Consider the following 16,483-nt stretch of genomic DNA (forward strand, 5'->3'; position numbering starts at 1 on the left):
TAGCGAAGAAACTAGTAAAATAACGCTTTTGCCGTCAGCTTGATCGTAAAGACTGGTTTACAATCTCGTCTTTTGAGCTAAGTACAAGAATAGACGAAAGACAGAGAGAAAGAGAGAGAGAGAGAGAGAGAAATGCAGAAGCTTGCTCGTCGAGGAGAACCATTCTTCAAATGCGTTCAGTTCTAAGCAGTACAAACGCGATTTCACAAAGTTCTCTTAAATTCCAAAACCCTTTAGAAATAAACGTAAGGTTTTACTAAGAATAGAAAATCGACACAGGTTTATTAAAATTGCAAGACGCGATGGAGATTAGAATATTCGATTATAAAAACGTTTATCCTATTTTAAACGGAGAAAAATGAAGATCGTATTTTTACCGAAGAAAAGAACTTATCTAGATTCAAAATTCCGCAAAAACTGATTTACAGGCGAGAATGACGTGAGCGAAAACCCGTTTTCAGTAATCGTGCATTTTTACGATGAAAACGAGGCCGTCCCCGGTCGATCGACAGTAAAACGAACGTTTGGAGCGTTTTCCTCGGGATATATAAGGGCAATTATATTGGCAGAAACGACGGATGGATTCCGGAAACGGAAGGGACGTCGGCCGATTGTCCGGAAGGCGGCGAAGATTGCCGTCGCCAGCACGTTTCACGAAGCCGATTTTCGTCTTTTCTTGTCCATTCAAACCTCTTGTCTGGAACTCACCTCGTTCGAGAATGTCAATTCTAACTCGTAGAAATGCTCTCTTCGACTATCTGGTCATCGACAAGCTGATAAAGATCACTCGAGAGGCGAGCAAAACTTTCCAAAATAAATTTAAATTAGTATACCTTTAGGTAAGAAATAGTTTTTTTTCTTTTTTTTTTTAATACAAAGTAATTACATACGCGTATCTAAATCTTTTTGCTCAAGCATTAACTATTTTTAGCATTTCTACATTAATATATTTTTATTTTATGTATCTTTTTCAAATATATATTTTCTTGGAAAAAAAAATTTAATTAAAATATAAGACTTCCGTAAAACGACGTAATTTCGTAAAAACTGCTTTTAAAAAAAATTGTTTCAACGTTAATAGTAAAGTCAATTTGCCGTGTATATTGCAGTGCAATTTTATTCCGATCAAATATTCTATCTACGCCCCATTCTCGTTCAAACGACCTCTCGACACCGCTTAAACCCGCCCAGGCGTTGAAAAATTTCCTGGTAGTTAAAACGTTAACGTCGTTTCAATTTCGAGGTCTTCGAGGACCGCCAGTCCGAGGCTTCAACCCCCGGTGTATGCGCGCATACGCATCCGAATTTATCCCCTTTCGAATTCTACCCCTTCGTGGCCTCGTCGGGAGAGCCGGCAGCCTCAGTCGACCGCCGCGAGCGGCGAAATTGGATTGTTATTCTATTTTCGAAAGCAATTTGCAAGTGTTATCAAAAGTTTTCGGGCCACGCCTGCCATTCTCCGTTCGCAACCCGACCCCTGCGAGTGCGAAGCCGCGCCTCCCGTTTTCCTTTTTACGCTTTTTCCCTCGAAGCCGAGAACGCGACGCATCGGCGCGGCGCCGATGGGGCTCCGCATCTGAATTTCGGATTTCCCAACGCATCTCGCGAAGACGAGCGCGACGAGGGAATCCGTCATGATAAGCTTCTTTTCGAAATTCCGACGACGACGCGATTTCAGCCGCGCGTTTATTGGCCCTTAGACTTCGGCGCGCATTGCTACCTTCGCACAATTTGACGCGGAAAAATAAGCCCGGGCAGACGAAAGAAGGTCACGCAGAATGCATCCGCCACGAATCTCTTCCTTCGAACTGAAAAATATTTGTCACTTCGACATTTCATACTTGTTTATAGACCGACGGTACCGTGATTTTTAAAAGATTACGCGGGTGTGATAAAGTTTTTGATCAGATTCACGATTTAATTCGCTCTATTACTAAGGAGAAAAAAATTAAATCATTATTATTACGCTGCTATGCTCAAGTAAATAAGTTGAAGTTGGAGATCATTCATTATCTATATACCGTCTCAAGGGACAACAGACATTTCCATTTAATCCCGAGACACGTTCTCCACTTTATCTCGCGACTCGGTGCGAACCGTTTTATCCTCGGCTGACGATTGTGGAGATCAACAGATGGTCGTTCGAACTTCAATACTTTTCCAACTTCGTCGGAAGGGAGAAACGTGAAGGACGAGAGTGTCGTCGCGCGAAAAAAAGAAAAAAAAAGAAGAAAAAAAAAAGAAGCCCCGGTGACGAAAAAACGAAAGATGAGCAAAGAAGGAACTCGGAGATCCGTAATTAAAAACAATCCCTTATCCATCGGCTCGCGATGCAACGTACACATTCGCGCGAATCCATTTTCGTCCCGTGGAACGGTCGTATGTAGCTACGGCGGTTATTTCCTAAAGTTTGCGAAGTAATCTTGGATAGATCGTCCGGGATGCTGAAGGGAGATCGAGCCCTTGTGTTGTCAGCACGGCAGAATTTTATCGCCTTGAGAAACTCGCTGTCGCCACCGTAGCGCGAATTTAAGAATGGCATAGGGCGTGTTTGAAATTTCGTGCCAGCGTGGTGTGTCGATAATAGCCGTTCGAGCACGTGAATAGATCGCAAGAAAACTTACGCGAACGAAATAAGACATTAAGAATCTTAATCGTCCAAATTGTATATTCCATTCGTATTTTTATCTCAAATCTAAACGACACTATTAAGAAAAGTATTATCGCGATATATTTATCAAAGTTATTCTGCTTTTATTCTTTTATCTTCTATCTTTGTACCCAAATGCAAAGCGCGCGGTGTTTAATTAAACCGATCCGGCGGGGGAGAGAGGGGGCGATAAAATTACTCAAATTCAGGCACGGTGATCGAAAATGTAGGGAGCAATTTTTCACCTAACGCAGAAGAAACTGACATCAGCGGGAAATTTGTCGAGTGATCGCCGATGGGCTTCCTTGAGATCGAGCAAATCGGATTTCCCGACTTAACGATCAACAAACGTAACTGCGACCGTGGTGTAGTCCCCCGTTGGACCACTCATTCGTTCTCTTCTCTCGTTCCCCGGTTTCGTTGCCTCCGCTTCTGGCAGACTATTCCCACCCTCGTTCTTCTTTCCCCTCGAGCAATGGATGGATGAGTTAAGTAATTCCATTGGACGACTCGGAAAGGGTCCAACCAGTTTTCTCCCAGCCAAGAGTTCGTAACTATGTCAGAGCGTTTTCCCCGACTTCCGAGCCGCGGAATTCGATTTTAATCATTCATCGCGTTCAACCCAAAACGATTTCTTTCCATCCTCCTCCTCCCCCTTTCCCCCCCGGTACCCCGCTCGTTCGCATCCGTCGCGGTAAACGATACCGCGAAGCGGTCTTACGGGTGGTAGTTCACAATAATAAAGCGTGTCCCTCGTTGGGCGGACAGATAATTTACGCCCCAGTTAAGTCCGCCGCAGATTGCGACCGCGACGAGACAATTAAAGGGTGATTTTAAAAAGGAACCTGCAGATGTTGTACGCGGCATAAATGAGAGATGTATTTGCGGGATCAAATGGCAGAGAGCTACGAAACGCAGGCCGGTATCCATCCCTCATTACTTTTTATACGCGCGTGTAAATCTTCTCTTTCTTTAAAAAGATGTAAAGACATCACGGTTATATATATTTGATGGTTTTGTAAAAGAAATATACGTATACTCGTCGCTTTGATTTAATCTTTCTCTTTTTATATATAAATGCCGAATCGATAACTCAAAAGATGGAAAGTTTACGAGAGTAAAAATTGTACGTAACGCGATACGCTCGACAAAAATATTTCGAAGTAGCGTATTCTAAAAGTTACGAGTTAACAATCTGAATAAATTGCGTATTGAGCGCGGCGGCGCGATGCAAAAATCTCTGAAAGTGAATTCTATGGAATTCTGTGAAATAGAGTGTAAGATAACGATGCAATTGCAACTTTTCCGCTTTCTCCGCGTTTCTCCTTTCTTCTTCTTTGCCCGGGACGGTTTATGAATAGATACGAATCCTCCCTTTTGTAAAATTATCGTTCAACGAACACTTCTGGGCCCGAAATCCGCTTCCGCAAAACGTTTTCGAGATCGAAAATCGCGAATAAATCACCGGACTAACTGCAACGTTCGCTTGATCTCCCTGTGGCATTCCTGAAATTTGTATCGCTCTCTCTCCCGTGCATATTATTTTTCGAAAAATACCGACGCGGCTCGGCGGAAATTCGGAGCGAAGCGGGAGGACATACGAGCATCGAGCGAGGCGTAAATCAAATTCGAATGTCCCACGTGTGCGACTGTGTCGCGAGGAAGCGTGCGTGCGAACGGACGCACGGCCGCCGGTGGGAGATGAAATACGTAAATACGCGAGATGAAATACCGCAAAGAACCGGGCAGCAGCTTGCGCGACGAAAAATTCTCCCGGGTGCCGTTTTCAATAGTGTCCAGAGCTATCGGGAATCTCTCTCTTTCTCTCCCACTTTCTCTCTCTCTCCCTTCGGACTCACCGCCCTTTTCGCTCCCTAATCGAATAAATGCTATTGCGTGAACTACGAGGCTGCAACCGAAGACAATTGGATTTTAATTCGATTTCTTTTCTTGTTATCTCTCGTTGTCGTTGCCGGTATTGCGCTATTTTTCTCCTGCATTTTCTTTTATCTATGTAACTCGCTTTCTTCCGATAGTCTGTGAGACGAGAGAGAGAAAGATAAAGAGAGAGAGAGAGAGAGAAGAGGGCACGCGGTGGTTCCCGGGTTACAGTGTTTCCTATGATCTCAAATTTCTGGCAAGATTGGATTACGGGGCTTCTCAGTGCTCGCAAAGAACGGGCGCTCTTTATTATTTAATCGATCGTGGAATTAAAACGGAATTCAATTACTATGTCGAGGTGAAACGAGTATTCCCCGCTGTCCGTCCGCAATTACTCTCGTTTTTCCTTGTAAGATCCGTATACGACGCTCGCCAGTGAGTAAACCGAGTTTACTCGGAGGATGCGCCGGTCGAATAGTTTTCCGCGATTGGACACGACGATTTAAAGACTTCTTCAACCCAAACCGAAGAAAAAGAAACCAGATACGTACGATACCAATAGACGAAAAACTTCGAGAAGAAATTTTATCTGAAATACAGGAAGCGTTCTTGATTTTTAAAGGCTCAATTATTTCCTTTTTTATTTTCCTTTAATTTGCTATTCTACCTTCGCGCGTAACTGCACTCGCATCCGAAGCGTACGATTATTTTCCAAGAGTTTTTAATTCGCGTTGAATGCGCCGCTGCTGTCGGGAGCATATTCACGCTCGCGGTGGTCATTTGGAAGCGGCGCACCGAAGGCACCGCGATTATCCGCAGGGCGTCGAAAGCCGCAGCCGCAGCCGCGGCCGCCGCCGCCACGCTTGAACTAATATTTAAGCAGCGGCTTAAATCGGCAAATGTAGTCCCAGCGGTTAAAACGACGTTGTTGCGAGCTCCGTCCGGTCGCGGATTAACCCAATACCATCCACTTTCGAAATTAACTGGAGCCCCGCGCGTATCTCGATTCCGCGGTCGACGCGGAACGAAGATCGGACGCGACGGCGAGGAAAAAAACCCGCGGTGTATACGCGACGATGAAATATTCACCGCGCGAACGATTTTCCATTTGCATCTTTTAATAGTCGGCATTAGTACGTATCAATTATGACAGACTCGAAATATAAATTTCACATAATATAATATAATATGGCCACGTAGTCAGCCATCTTTTGCGTCATCGATAACGTAAGCGATCAGGCGATCCACGTACCTCCCCTTCCCCGCTCGACCCAAGCCCGCTACGCACTAGCAACGCATTGCACGAACGAATTATTACCGTGAATCTTACATCCATCGCTCTCTACGTATCGCGAATGCATGCCCACACGATACAACACGGTTCTCGTTCGCCGAATTTAACTCTCGCGAGCTCTCACCGAACGGATTGACGACGGAGAGACGTTGAATATTACGCACGCATTAATGACGATAGAACTTACTTGGAAGGAAAAGAAGACGGTTGTGGTAGCTCCCCGGGTGCGGACGATTGCGGGGAGAAGGTACAATTTAACGCCGGATTACTTCTAGCACACCGATTATGCGGTCCTTTTTCGGAGACGGACAGAGGACTGCCGCGTACGCGTTAACCGCTTGAACGACAACGAAGCAATGGAAGGAGAAATGGCTACCGCCCGCACCGCGCGGACCAGCAGTATCCCCCACTCCTATCCCCACCATCTACCAACCTTCACGCGTTACCTCGTCTATTTCAAACGCAACTAAATATGTATTATAAAAGAAATTAAATATACGTCGAATATTATATCTGTGAACTGATTCGATTACGGTAAACGCCACCGGCGTTATAGCTGCGGTGCTATTTAAGTTTATACGTAAACAATTACCTTAAGTTTCAGCGCTTAAAATAGGATCCCCCGTCTATTTTCCGTGTTAAGCTGGCAATTTCGCATTTTCCCTTGATCATCGAGGAAAACAATAACATGAAGCAGACGCGCGCGGCAAACATTCTTTATAAATTAATTAGCTTGCGTGAAAAGGAAAGGAGCACAATCACCGGCTAACGTATAACGTATAAACTGGCGGCTAATTGCCCGCCAAATCGCCGAGGTTGAACCTTCGTGCACCGGCAGAGAACGTGCTGCAACGGAGAGGAAAAAAAATCCCCCTCTCCCCCCTTAAAAAAAAACAAAAAAAAACAACGATGCGGTAGAAAATTGAGAAATAACGTTGCCCTCTATCTCCCTGAAAAACTCGACGACACTTCACCGACTAACTTGATTTACGAAATTTCCATATTTATGCAGACGATCCTCCCCATCTACGCGAGAGCGCCCACCGCTCGCCATCCATCCGTTCGCGTTGTATATACCGACGATCCCCCCGACCTGCGTGTTCTCTCCCCCGCCGCCCCCGCTTTTCTCGCCGGAATCGCCCCGGGGTCAAAAAGGGAAAAGAGTGAGGGAGTGAGAAAGAGAGAGAGAGAGAGAGAGAGAGATGGATCCTCCCGTCCATGATTAATTTAAACGTGCGAACGTGAAAAAGCGTTCTGATCCTCAATCGCTTTTCGACGTTGTGCGAAATATCGGGAAAACAGGGGTCGGTTTCCCCTCCTGCCTCCCCCACCCCCTTCCGTGAAATTGCGTTGACATCCAGGAAAAAGATCCAGCGCGTTAGAGGGTGCCCGCTTGCATATTCGGAAAATTGATGAAAGCCCTGCATAATTCATGCCGGCACGAAAGACACGCTGTTTCGCCGGATATGAGAACGCTGCTCGAATCGACGATAACGATGTAACAGTAATTGCAAGCGCGGTGCGTTAAGACAACGCTCGATGTTTAGAGATTAACGTTTTTTCTTAGATCGATCAGGTCGGATCAAAATTTAATTTTAAAATTAAAAAGAAAAAAAAAACATATTCTTCACAGATTTTTAACACGATGGAGAGAAATATTTAAACCCTTTAAAAAAATTATAAAACTAATCTGCCTTCGTTCACGTCGTCTTATAATTTACATTATAAATTTGCATTGTAAATTTGTAATTTTTTACTATTCAATTTCAACGCTATTCTTTTTCGTATCGCGGGAACATAGAACGGAAAGCAGTAAGAAAACACTAAGGAAGATCGAACGCTGCTAGTTTCCGATAAACCTTCCGTCGCGCCGGTTTAGCCGACGAGAAAATTGCCAGCTTCATTCTCTTAATCTCTCAATCATGTGGAAGGTTATAAGTAGTTCCCGTGAAATGGAGTGCAATATTAGCATGGAGCAATCGGCTCTAACCGAGTTTAACAAATACACTTCACCGTCGAACGACTTCCCGCGTTTCCCTACCCGGCTTTATCTCTCACTTGATTTTTTTAACACCCCGACATTTGTCCTTCTCTCTCCAAAACTTCGTTTCCGCTCCTTTCCGGCAAACAGGTTTCCAAACCCCTCGTCGGATTATCGTGTCGAACGGTACACACTCGCTATTCGATATCGTACACATCGACGTTTTACCGTCCGCAAACGCGTTCCTCAAACATAAAGTCGCAAATACATTTTCAGAAATGAGAAAGAAAAAACTTTCAAATTTTGTAGCGTCTGTCCGTAAAAAAAAAAAAAAAATATCTAACAAACCGCTACATCCGGTTCAACGCGAGAGATACCCACGTGTGTGTGTAATATATATTATATATTCGAAGGGTAGGTAAAACGCCAGTGTACACCCTTCGCGCGGCTCATCCAATATTTACCTGACCAGACCATTGAATATTCTCTCCTAGCAATACATTCGGAGTACGACGTAATGCCCGTCGTCGTTGGCGTTGCCCGAGGAACTTGGTGTATACAGGGTGTCGTCGATCAACAAGTTCCACGATTATAGTGCACACAAATTGACTCGAGGACAAGTTTCACGCGATACAATATTCGTTTTTAACAAAAGCCCAATTAAAGTAACAACGTCACCCAGCGGTTCACTTTGCGTCGCGCAACAACATATGTAGAGCATCTAAATCGTTCGTGTCAAAAAATCGAAAAATAAAATATCTCGATCCCGTCGCTAACTTTTTTTTTTATCTTTCTTTTTGAAAAAAAATTCCGCTCGGAAAGAAGGAAAGGTGCTCGTTCAATGACACCGCGTATATACGTGAAAACCACGTCAAGTATCGACTGAAGGGCCAACGGCGAGCGGGAGGTTGCTTAGGGTAGGTGATATCGAATTTTCACCCCATCTGAGAGCACTCGAATTAATACTGCACGCGACTGCAACCGACCGCGCTTGGCCACGAATACGGAAGGTCGCGGACCATTCTCGCGGAACGAAAGTCGATCTCGTGAGAGATCTGCTTTTAACCGCATCAAACATTTATCGTTTTTGCGTCCGTATAATCCTCCGCGGTGACAAAACGTCAATGCTGAAACTCGACAACGTTGTTTCGCTGCGACACGACGGTCCGACGTTACGGGGGATTCGCCGCGAGGACGGATTTCACAAAGCAAGATCGTTTTTCTAACTTCTTAGCTTTCTCCGTGTCATCTCCTGCCGACATAACACGCCGCGTAATCATGTAACTCCCACGGAAACATCGATATTCCAAGAACGTAATAACAAGATCGGAGCCGCTGTATGAGAGGAATGCCAGTAGTAAAACCACGACGAAAGAGCGTACGTATGTTCGGTTTAATTAGGACGCGACAGTAATATCACGACGGAAATACCGCGGCAAGAAATCGTCGAACGGAGCCGCATCATCTTTATTCGTACCGCAGTTAACCCAGTTTCCAAGATCAATATGGTCTCATTACGACGACGTTGGTGCAACACATCTTTTATTTTCGTTGCGAGCTTAGATATCTCTCGTGCGTTATGATTGTCATTATTATCTTACGTTTCACTTTATACTTTATGCAATTCGCGGTATCTCTTAAGTAGAAAAGGACCCCGTTTGACAAATGTAGATAAAAGACCAAGGAAAAAGAGAAAAAAAACCGTGCGCAATATATATATATATATTTTTTTTTTAAATAATCGTCCAATTAATTTCCGGACTTTCAATAATAAAATTATAAGTAACGATAAACAAACTGAAATTCGATCGATAACGCGCGCGATAATAAATTTTAATTGGAGAATTGCTAAATGAAATTTGTATATAAATTAAAATCTATCAGTTCGGACGCGTTTAGCTCCAATTTATTTATCATTAATATTTTATCGTTTTAAAATACTGAACGTGTTATCCTTAATAAACACACACGTGGCAGTAATTGCGCAAGTTCGCAGCGAAAGTATCAAAATCTATTTATTCGAAGGAAGTTGCCGTAAATAAAAACGGCCGGGGGGGATTAATGATACATAACGCAGCGTGATCGAGGTGCACGGCCGGCGTAATCCAATAAATATCTCGAAAATATCGAAAGCGCGGCAAATATTGGCAAGTTTAGTAGTGAGCTATGGCCAAATAACAGTGTTATTTTTAGAGTAAGCTAACGGTGTTATTTCATCTGAGTAAATATCTGGGGGAGAAGAATCACGCGTCGTGTCGGAGTTAACGCGATTTCTTCAAACGCGCGCGCGGCAGATCAAAAAGGGCGCGCGGTCCTTTCTTCGAGCGGTTACCGCAGATTTCGTCCCAAGTCGTGGCGACGCCGCGAATTTAATCCAACAGTTTGCCCGGCCCGGATTTAATCAGGATGTCTGCCGCGGATCGATTCGATCGCGAGTCTGAGGCTTTCGTTTCGTCCCGTAACCCGCGAATAAACTGCGACGAAAACAGCGGCTGGTCTTTTAAACGAGTGGCAGAAAAAAACTTTCGTTATCATCCGGCACAATGGCGAGCCAAGGCTATGGTATTCAGATAACGTCGTTACGTTATGTGGTGTAACTACCGCGCCGCTTTTAATTCGCTGACCGTTAATTGCCCACCTATTATTATAACTTATCTGCGTTTCAATTTTGCTTATAATTTCAGCATACGTTGCAACGTACGTGTAATTTTTATTTTTTTTTTTATTTTTTATTTCTTTTTTTTATCGTTTAAAAATATCGCCGCATCAAACGTATACGATTAATACTCCCGATCGGGTAACGAAACGCAACCACTTGACGTAATCGACTGGTCCGCTTTATCGGAATTATTAACGGAAAAACATACGAAGTAACAATTTTGCGGCGCTAAAAAACGCATCTCGATCAAAGAACGCGAGCGTACGAGAACATTACGGACCGATAAGCCGACCAATAATTTTCACGGTAATTGATTAATTAATTCGATTCACTGGAGTCGGAATATGCTTGAATAAAGCCGCTAATACACGTATCAATTAATAAAGCTAACCGAGCGTCGATAACACTTTGTGTAAGTATCGCGAGTCGTTCGAATTCACTTTGTGACCGGTATCGCCGCGAATTCTCAGACCAAGATCGAGGCGGTTCACCGACGAAGAAGAGTTCAAGCTTACTTACGATTCCCGCCCAATATCTTATTTCCGCGCGATGTCATGCGTTATGAAAGCGGTTATTTTGACGGCGCCGATAAGCGACTTGTTTCCCAGCGTTTCATCGAGGGTAGTATCGATCCTCCGGCTGATCATTAAATATTGACAATGCAATTTGGCACTAGCAGAATGACGTTCCCGGCAAATGCAGCAAATTTCTGCATCGAATCGAAGTGGACTGAAAACCCGTCTAATTAATTATTGCCGTGTTATTGGTCCCCGTTATTGAAATTCTTGCGTCTCTTGTGCCTCCCCGGACCGTAAAAAATCTTGAAAGTAAATAATCACGTACGTTGCAATTAATAGGTATATTAATTATGCAGATATCTATAATTTTTCGTACTGTCGCGAGTGTGCAATTTTTTTTTTTGTTTCTCTCTCCCGCTGATCGTCAAAGTTATTCGCATTTTTCTACGCACGATGGAATAAAGAGAACGTTGATCGCGGAGGGGAAAGTAAAACAGAACACGTAACGAAATAATGCAGAAACATTTCCAGCGGCTTCTTTCTTACGCTTCCCATCCGCACTTTTATTTTATTTCCCCGACGGTTACATATACGAACGCCACGACAGGATTTATTTGGCGAGCTTTTCGCGAGTGGCATCTGCGCGCGTCGACTCGTGAAACTTGCACGAGGTTGTTTCTCGCCCCGAAACTCCACGGTTCTCTTCCCTTTCTTTTCTTTTTTTTTTAATTTTTTTTTCTTTCGGGTTTTTTTTCTACGGTCTTTCCATCTGCGCCCGCGTATCCCTCCCGACGGTCACGCTAATTCCACCGTTAATTGAATCGTTTTCTTGCACGTCCAATTTATCGTTGATTCGCCACGATGCCCGGCGAAAGCAAATCCTTGAACTGTCCGATACAAACGATAGTGCAAATTACTAATCGGACGAATTCTGGAAGGCAGAATTATGCGCGAATTGAAAATGCGAATTAAATGCAGAGGTAAAATTTACTCAAACGTATCCGCTGAATATGACGTTTCCTGTACGACGTGATTTTTCGCAAGCGCTACCGTTTCCGGAATTAATATCTCGGTGGGCGGTTTTTATCATTCGTATAATAAAAGTGCGCGGTGGCGTCTGTGTGCTTTAGAGTTCGCCGCGACAACTTGAAAACGCAGTTTCCGCTTCATTGAAACAACGTCAAGCTTGATATGCAATATCCAGTGCATCACGAAAACGACATCCGACACGACATTTCGTTTTACTGAACATTTCACCTGGTACACAGAAATGCACTCATGAGAGTCTCCAAACGATACTGCCGGATGTTACATTTCACAATCATATCGAAATGTCCCGGTACAACTGATTCATTAGACGCAGAAATCGGCAAGTTACGACCGTGTCGACTCCTTCGGTATATTATCATTTAAGCTCGACGTCAAATCTCCGTCGCGGTTATTAAAACAGCCGGGCTCGCTCGACGGCGATAGAAATAAATTTCGGGATAACAGCGAGACGGATAAAGGACCGACAAAAGAGACTGGCGGCGATTTAAGACGATTTAAATTTCTCGCAGCTCTCTGGAGCACAATTACATCGGGCGTAATCGAGAAGAGTTGCGGTAACCGCGCGGTCGGAAAGGCGGCGGGAGGTAAGAGACGAGGGCGGCGAAGAAACGCGGATAATTGCAGACGGTGGCGATTCTCTCGTCGCGACGAAACACACGTTAAACAGGAATTTTATCTTCTCTATTCTGAATAAATCAAATCGTCGAAGTATAGAAATATGTCTGAACCCAAAGGCGCGAAGGTATTTCTTCATTAAAAGTAATACTCGCACGTCGGAAAATAGTGCGTTACATCGGCGACGTATTAAGCGAGGTATCCGCAAAGCAGGCGGAATGAGAACAGCCGGGGCTGTTAATCGGAGGACGGCCGCAATATAAATGTTAACCTCAGCGATTGAGGCGCGGTTGTTTTGATCAGCGTTTAACGCGTTTCGGCGAGCCTGGGGAAACGCTCTCGTCGCCAATACAATGACACGTCAGTGCTATTGACGAAATAGTCCGTCAGTGGTGAGGTAACACGTCGCCCGCTGCCTATCGATATTCTGTTTCAACCGAGACGCGTTCCCATTTGCCGCGCGTTAAATTCTGTCGATGTCGCGGCAAAGCTCGAAGGAAAATTCCCGGAAAATCGCGCGGCTCCGATCCGCGCAAATGTTACTGAAATAAATCGACCACGTGGCCGTACGATCTACTTTGAATTTCTTACACCCGTGATTAAACGAACGAATGATTTATTCTCGCCATTGTCTCTTATCCTCCACGTAAACATAAATGGGTATACGTAGCAGGAATTTAAAATGTCAGATTGAACATCTTTTTCTCGCATCAAACGGGGTAACGACTGCATAATGCTCGAGATCGATGCTAAAGATGCTAAATTTTGCTCTTTCCACGACCGCGTATTACGAGAAGAAAAAAAGGAAAAAAAAAAAAAAAAGAAGAAGAAGAAGAAGGAGATGAGAAAACGCGCCCCGCGAGATGGAAAAGAAGAAAAGCAAGTACTTCACCCTCTCCCCTCGTCTTCCGCCGCTGGTAATTTAACTCAACCTTATCGAAGTTTATCGCGGCGGTTCTGATAGGTTTGCCCCATAATCCACTGCTTCGTTTCAAGCTGGGGAAACCCATTAAGGTAGCAGTTGCAACACAGCGTGCGCGAGAACAAAACGAGAAAGCAAGAGCAAGAGAGGTGGGCCGCCTTTCGCATTCTCTCTTCCTCGCCAGAGTGATTAATGTGAATGGATAAAGAAACAAAAAAATAAAAAAAAAGGAAGAGAGAGAGAGAGAGAGAGAGAGAAAAAAAACAAAAAAAAACGCAAGACCCAGTAAGGTGGGGAAAGCGAGGGATGATGGAAAAAAGGAACAACAAATCTGGCGCGAAGTGCAGCCCCGCGTGACCGTTGTTCTCTCCTTTTTTTTCTTCTTTTTTTTCTTTCTCTTTTCTTCCTCTTCCCGCTTTCCCTAGACCAGGGCATCACTGCGCCCGATGAAAATGCGCGTTTCGTTAAAATCGTTGGGAACCGCCGGGCGCTCGCGCTTAATTGCAAGCTGGATTAAATACGACGGCCCTTTTCACGAGTCGCGAAGGAGGTGTGGAAGATTTCACGCATTCTGGTGCCGGGACAATTTATGGCATTTCGTGAGGCGACTGATGTCGCAGATTTCTGAAACATCTCTATCTGAACGTGACGCGAAGAGGAAAGAAATTCGAGCTATTTCAATTGTCGGAGCGATTATAACGTTGCGCGACGAGATTGTCCCACGTCGATTCCGATCCCCATCGAGCGCATTGTAACGAAAATAATTTACCACCCTCGTTAATATGTAATCCCTTTTCGCACGATAAAAATGCCGGAATTCCTATATATCTGATTCATCCGCGGCCGGATATGGCCGATTACCGTTTATGATAATCGGCTCGCCTGCCGTTTTGTCCGATTTCGCGAGCGAACGGTCTGTTACATAATTAACGATGAATTTTCATACATGAATATGAAACATGGCTAATGAGAACATTAATATTGTCCGTTCCCCATATTTTGTCGTTCATCCCTTCTCCGATTGCGGCCTACATTAGAATCGAGCGAACCGTAAAGTCCCGGCACGTATACGCTCCGAAAGAGATATCCTCCGCAGATTTCGAGGATTAAAAAAAAAAAAGAGAAAAAAAAAAAAGAAGAAGAAGATTCTGATAGATTATCGCGCTTGTCTCGCAAGCGCTCGCCGTTTCCGGCGAGTTTCCTTAACGCGTTAAATTCCACGCCGGACGATTGACGAAACTTTATTCCGATGCGCGAGAAGCAACGTGCAATTACACGCGAACACGACCGGGAAGATTTATCGCGCCGGTAAATTTTATTACACGCATATACGAATGTATGGATGAACACCAATTAATCGTGGGGGATTTAATTAATCTAACGTAACGCGGCGCGGAAATAACCGGATGCGGGATTATTGTGCGGGACGCGTACCATTTTGCGCGTTGCTCCCTCGATGATAATCTCCCCTGATTATCTTTTATTCCTCAATAATAACGTATCCCCTATTACCCACAGTATTTCCCTCCCAAAGAAACGCCGGCCTCTCCGATACGCATTGTGAGCAATAATCCGTTCTTGGACGCGCGATCATGCGTTGGTCAGCGAGTTTACTATAGTTATTCATACGCCTACCATTAGCGAGTACTGCAAGTCACGACGGCTTATTGTAACATCTCGCTTTTTCCCTATCAAGTTAAACCTACGTGCAGTCCATTTGAAAATATACGCCGTATAAAGAAAAATCAAGAGCCCCCGGCAATCCGGTGTAATCGCAGCCTGTCTTTATGCGCATTTTAATAATCGCAACGTGGGACGTGATTTGTTTACTTCCCGTAACGATCGACGATTTTATTTTAAAATATCACCGTAAAAGACCGAGGCGTCGCCTCGGGCTACAATAATCTGATGCGTTCTTCTTCTCGCTCGTAAATAAAATACTTTTTAAAGCCCGAGAAAGCGGCCGGACCCACCTCGAAGCACGTGACAATTTTGAATAACGACGTTTCGAAGCGCGACTTCTTCTTCGCGCGTGTTTTACTGATATTGCTACCATTTTTAGGGGGGAGGGAGAAGAGGGTTTTTACGTGAAAATTAAATTTATGATACGAGTGTTAGGCTATCGCGCTGCTTACGACTCGTAAATGTTGCAGCGAAATCGATATATCGACGAATATCTTTCTCGGCTTATATTTCTTATCCATTTGCTCCTTAATGCATATTTTAATACGTTCTATATCTTCTTAATGCGATTGTATTCCGGTGCCGTTCAATGTTACAATCGTTATATGGACATTTTTTTAACGCTTGGAAACTTCGGGCTTTCTCTTTCTGTATCATTGTCTCCTTATCTGGCGGAGTTATAATACCGCGCTAGCTCCATTTGCGTGGCGCCTATAGTTAACCAGAAACTGAGTGTGCACGGTTATCTTTTTGGGGCACACCTCACGCCCGGCGAGAGTGAATGCCAGAGGCATCGGGGCGGAACGAGAGGAAACCAGATTGGGATGCTCTGCGCCAAAGTATCCGTCGTGACGACCGACCGGGTGAATTGAAATTTTGAAACACGTCGATAGCGAAGAACTCGACTTTTCGATTCGTTTCCCCGCGGCGTATATTTAACAAGCGAACTTTCTAAATCAATAAAGCGCTATTTTCGACTCGTTTAATATTAAAAATCGAAACCGCGGCCGACAGAAGCCCCGGGCTACATTTTTACTAGAGTAGAATCGCGAAACCCGTCCAAGAATAACAATTTTGCCACAAGTTTACCACTTTTTCGAAACAATCCCTAAACATGAATGTTTCATATGATTCTTCGCTTCGCAGCAACCTTGTTTGCCAAGAAAGAGCTATTATATATATTTCACGGAAAAAGAGAAAATAAAAAAAAAAAAAAATAAAAAAAAAGGG

At 44.2% G+C, this 16,483-nt stretch overlaps 1 protein-coding gene across 22 annotated transcripts in view; it reads right to left on the minus strand.

The window, feature by feature from the left end:
• Positions 1–16,483, minus strand: part of Heph (polypyrimidine tract-binding protein 1 heph) — a 349,521-nt gene that overhangs the window by 116,373 nt on the left and 216,665 nt on the right. Inside the window, exon 1 of one of the 22 annotated variants that reach the window (XM_070655616.1) lies at positions 6,013–6,875. The exons of the other annotated variants lie outside the window; for them this stretch is intronic. The gene's annotated coding sequence lies outside the window, so the exon portion shown is untranslated. Of the gene's footprint in view, positions 1–6,012; positions 6,876–16,483 lie in introns of those variants that run through there. 22 annotated transcript variants of the gene reach the window in all.

The sequence above is a fragment of the Cardiocondyla obscurior genome, linkage group LG04, assembly GCF_019399895.1.
Source record: "Cardiocondyla obscurior isolate alpha-2009 linkage group LG04, Cobs3.1, whole genome shotgun sequence".
Taxonomy (NCBI): domain Eukaryota; kingdom Metazoa; phylum Arthropoda; class Insecta; order Hymenoptera; family Formicidae; genus Cardiocondyla; species Cardiocondyla obscurior.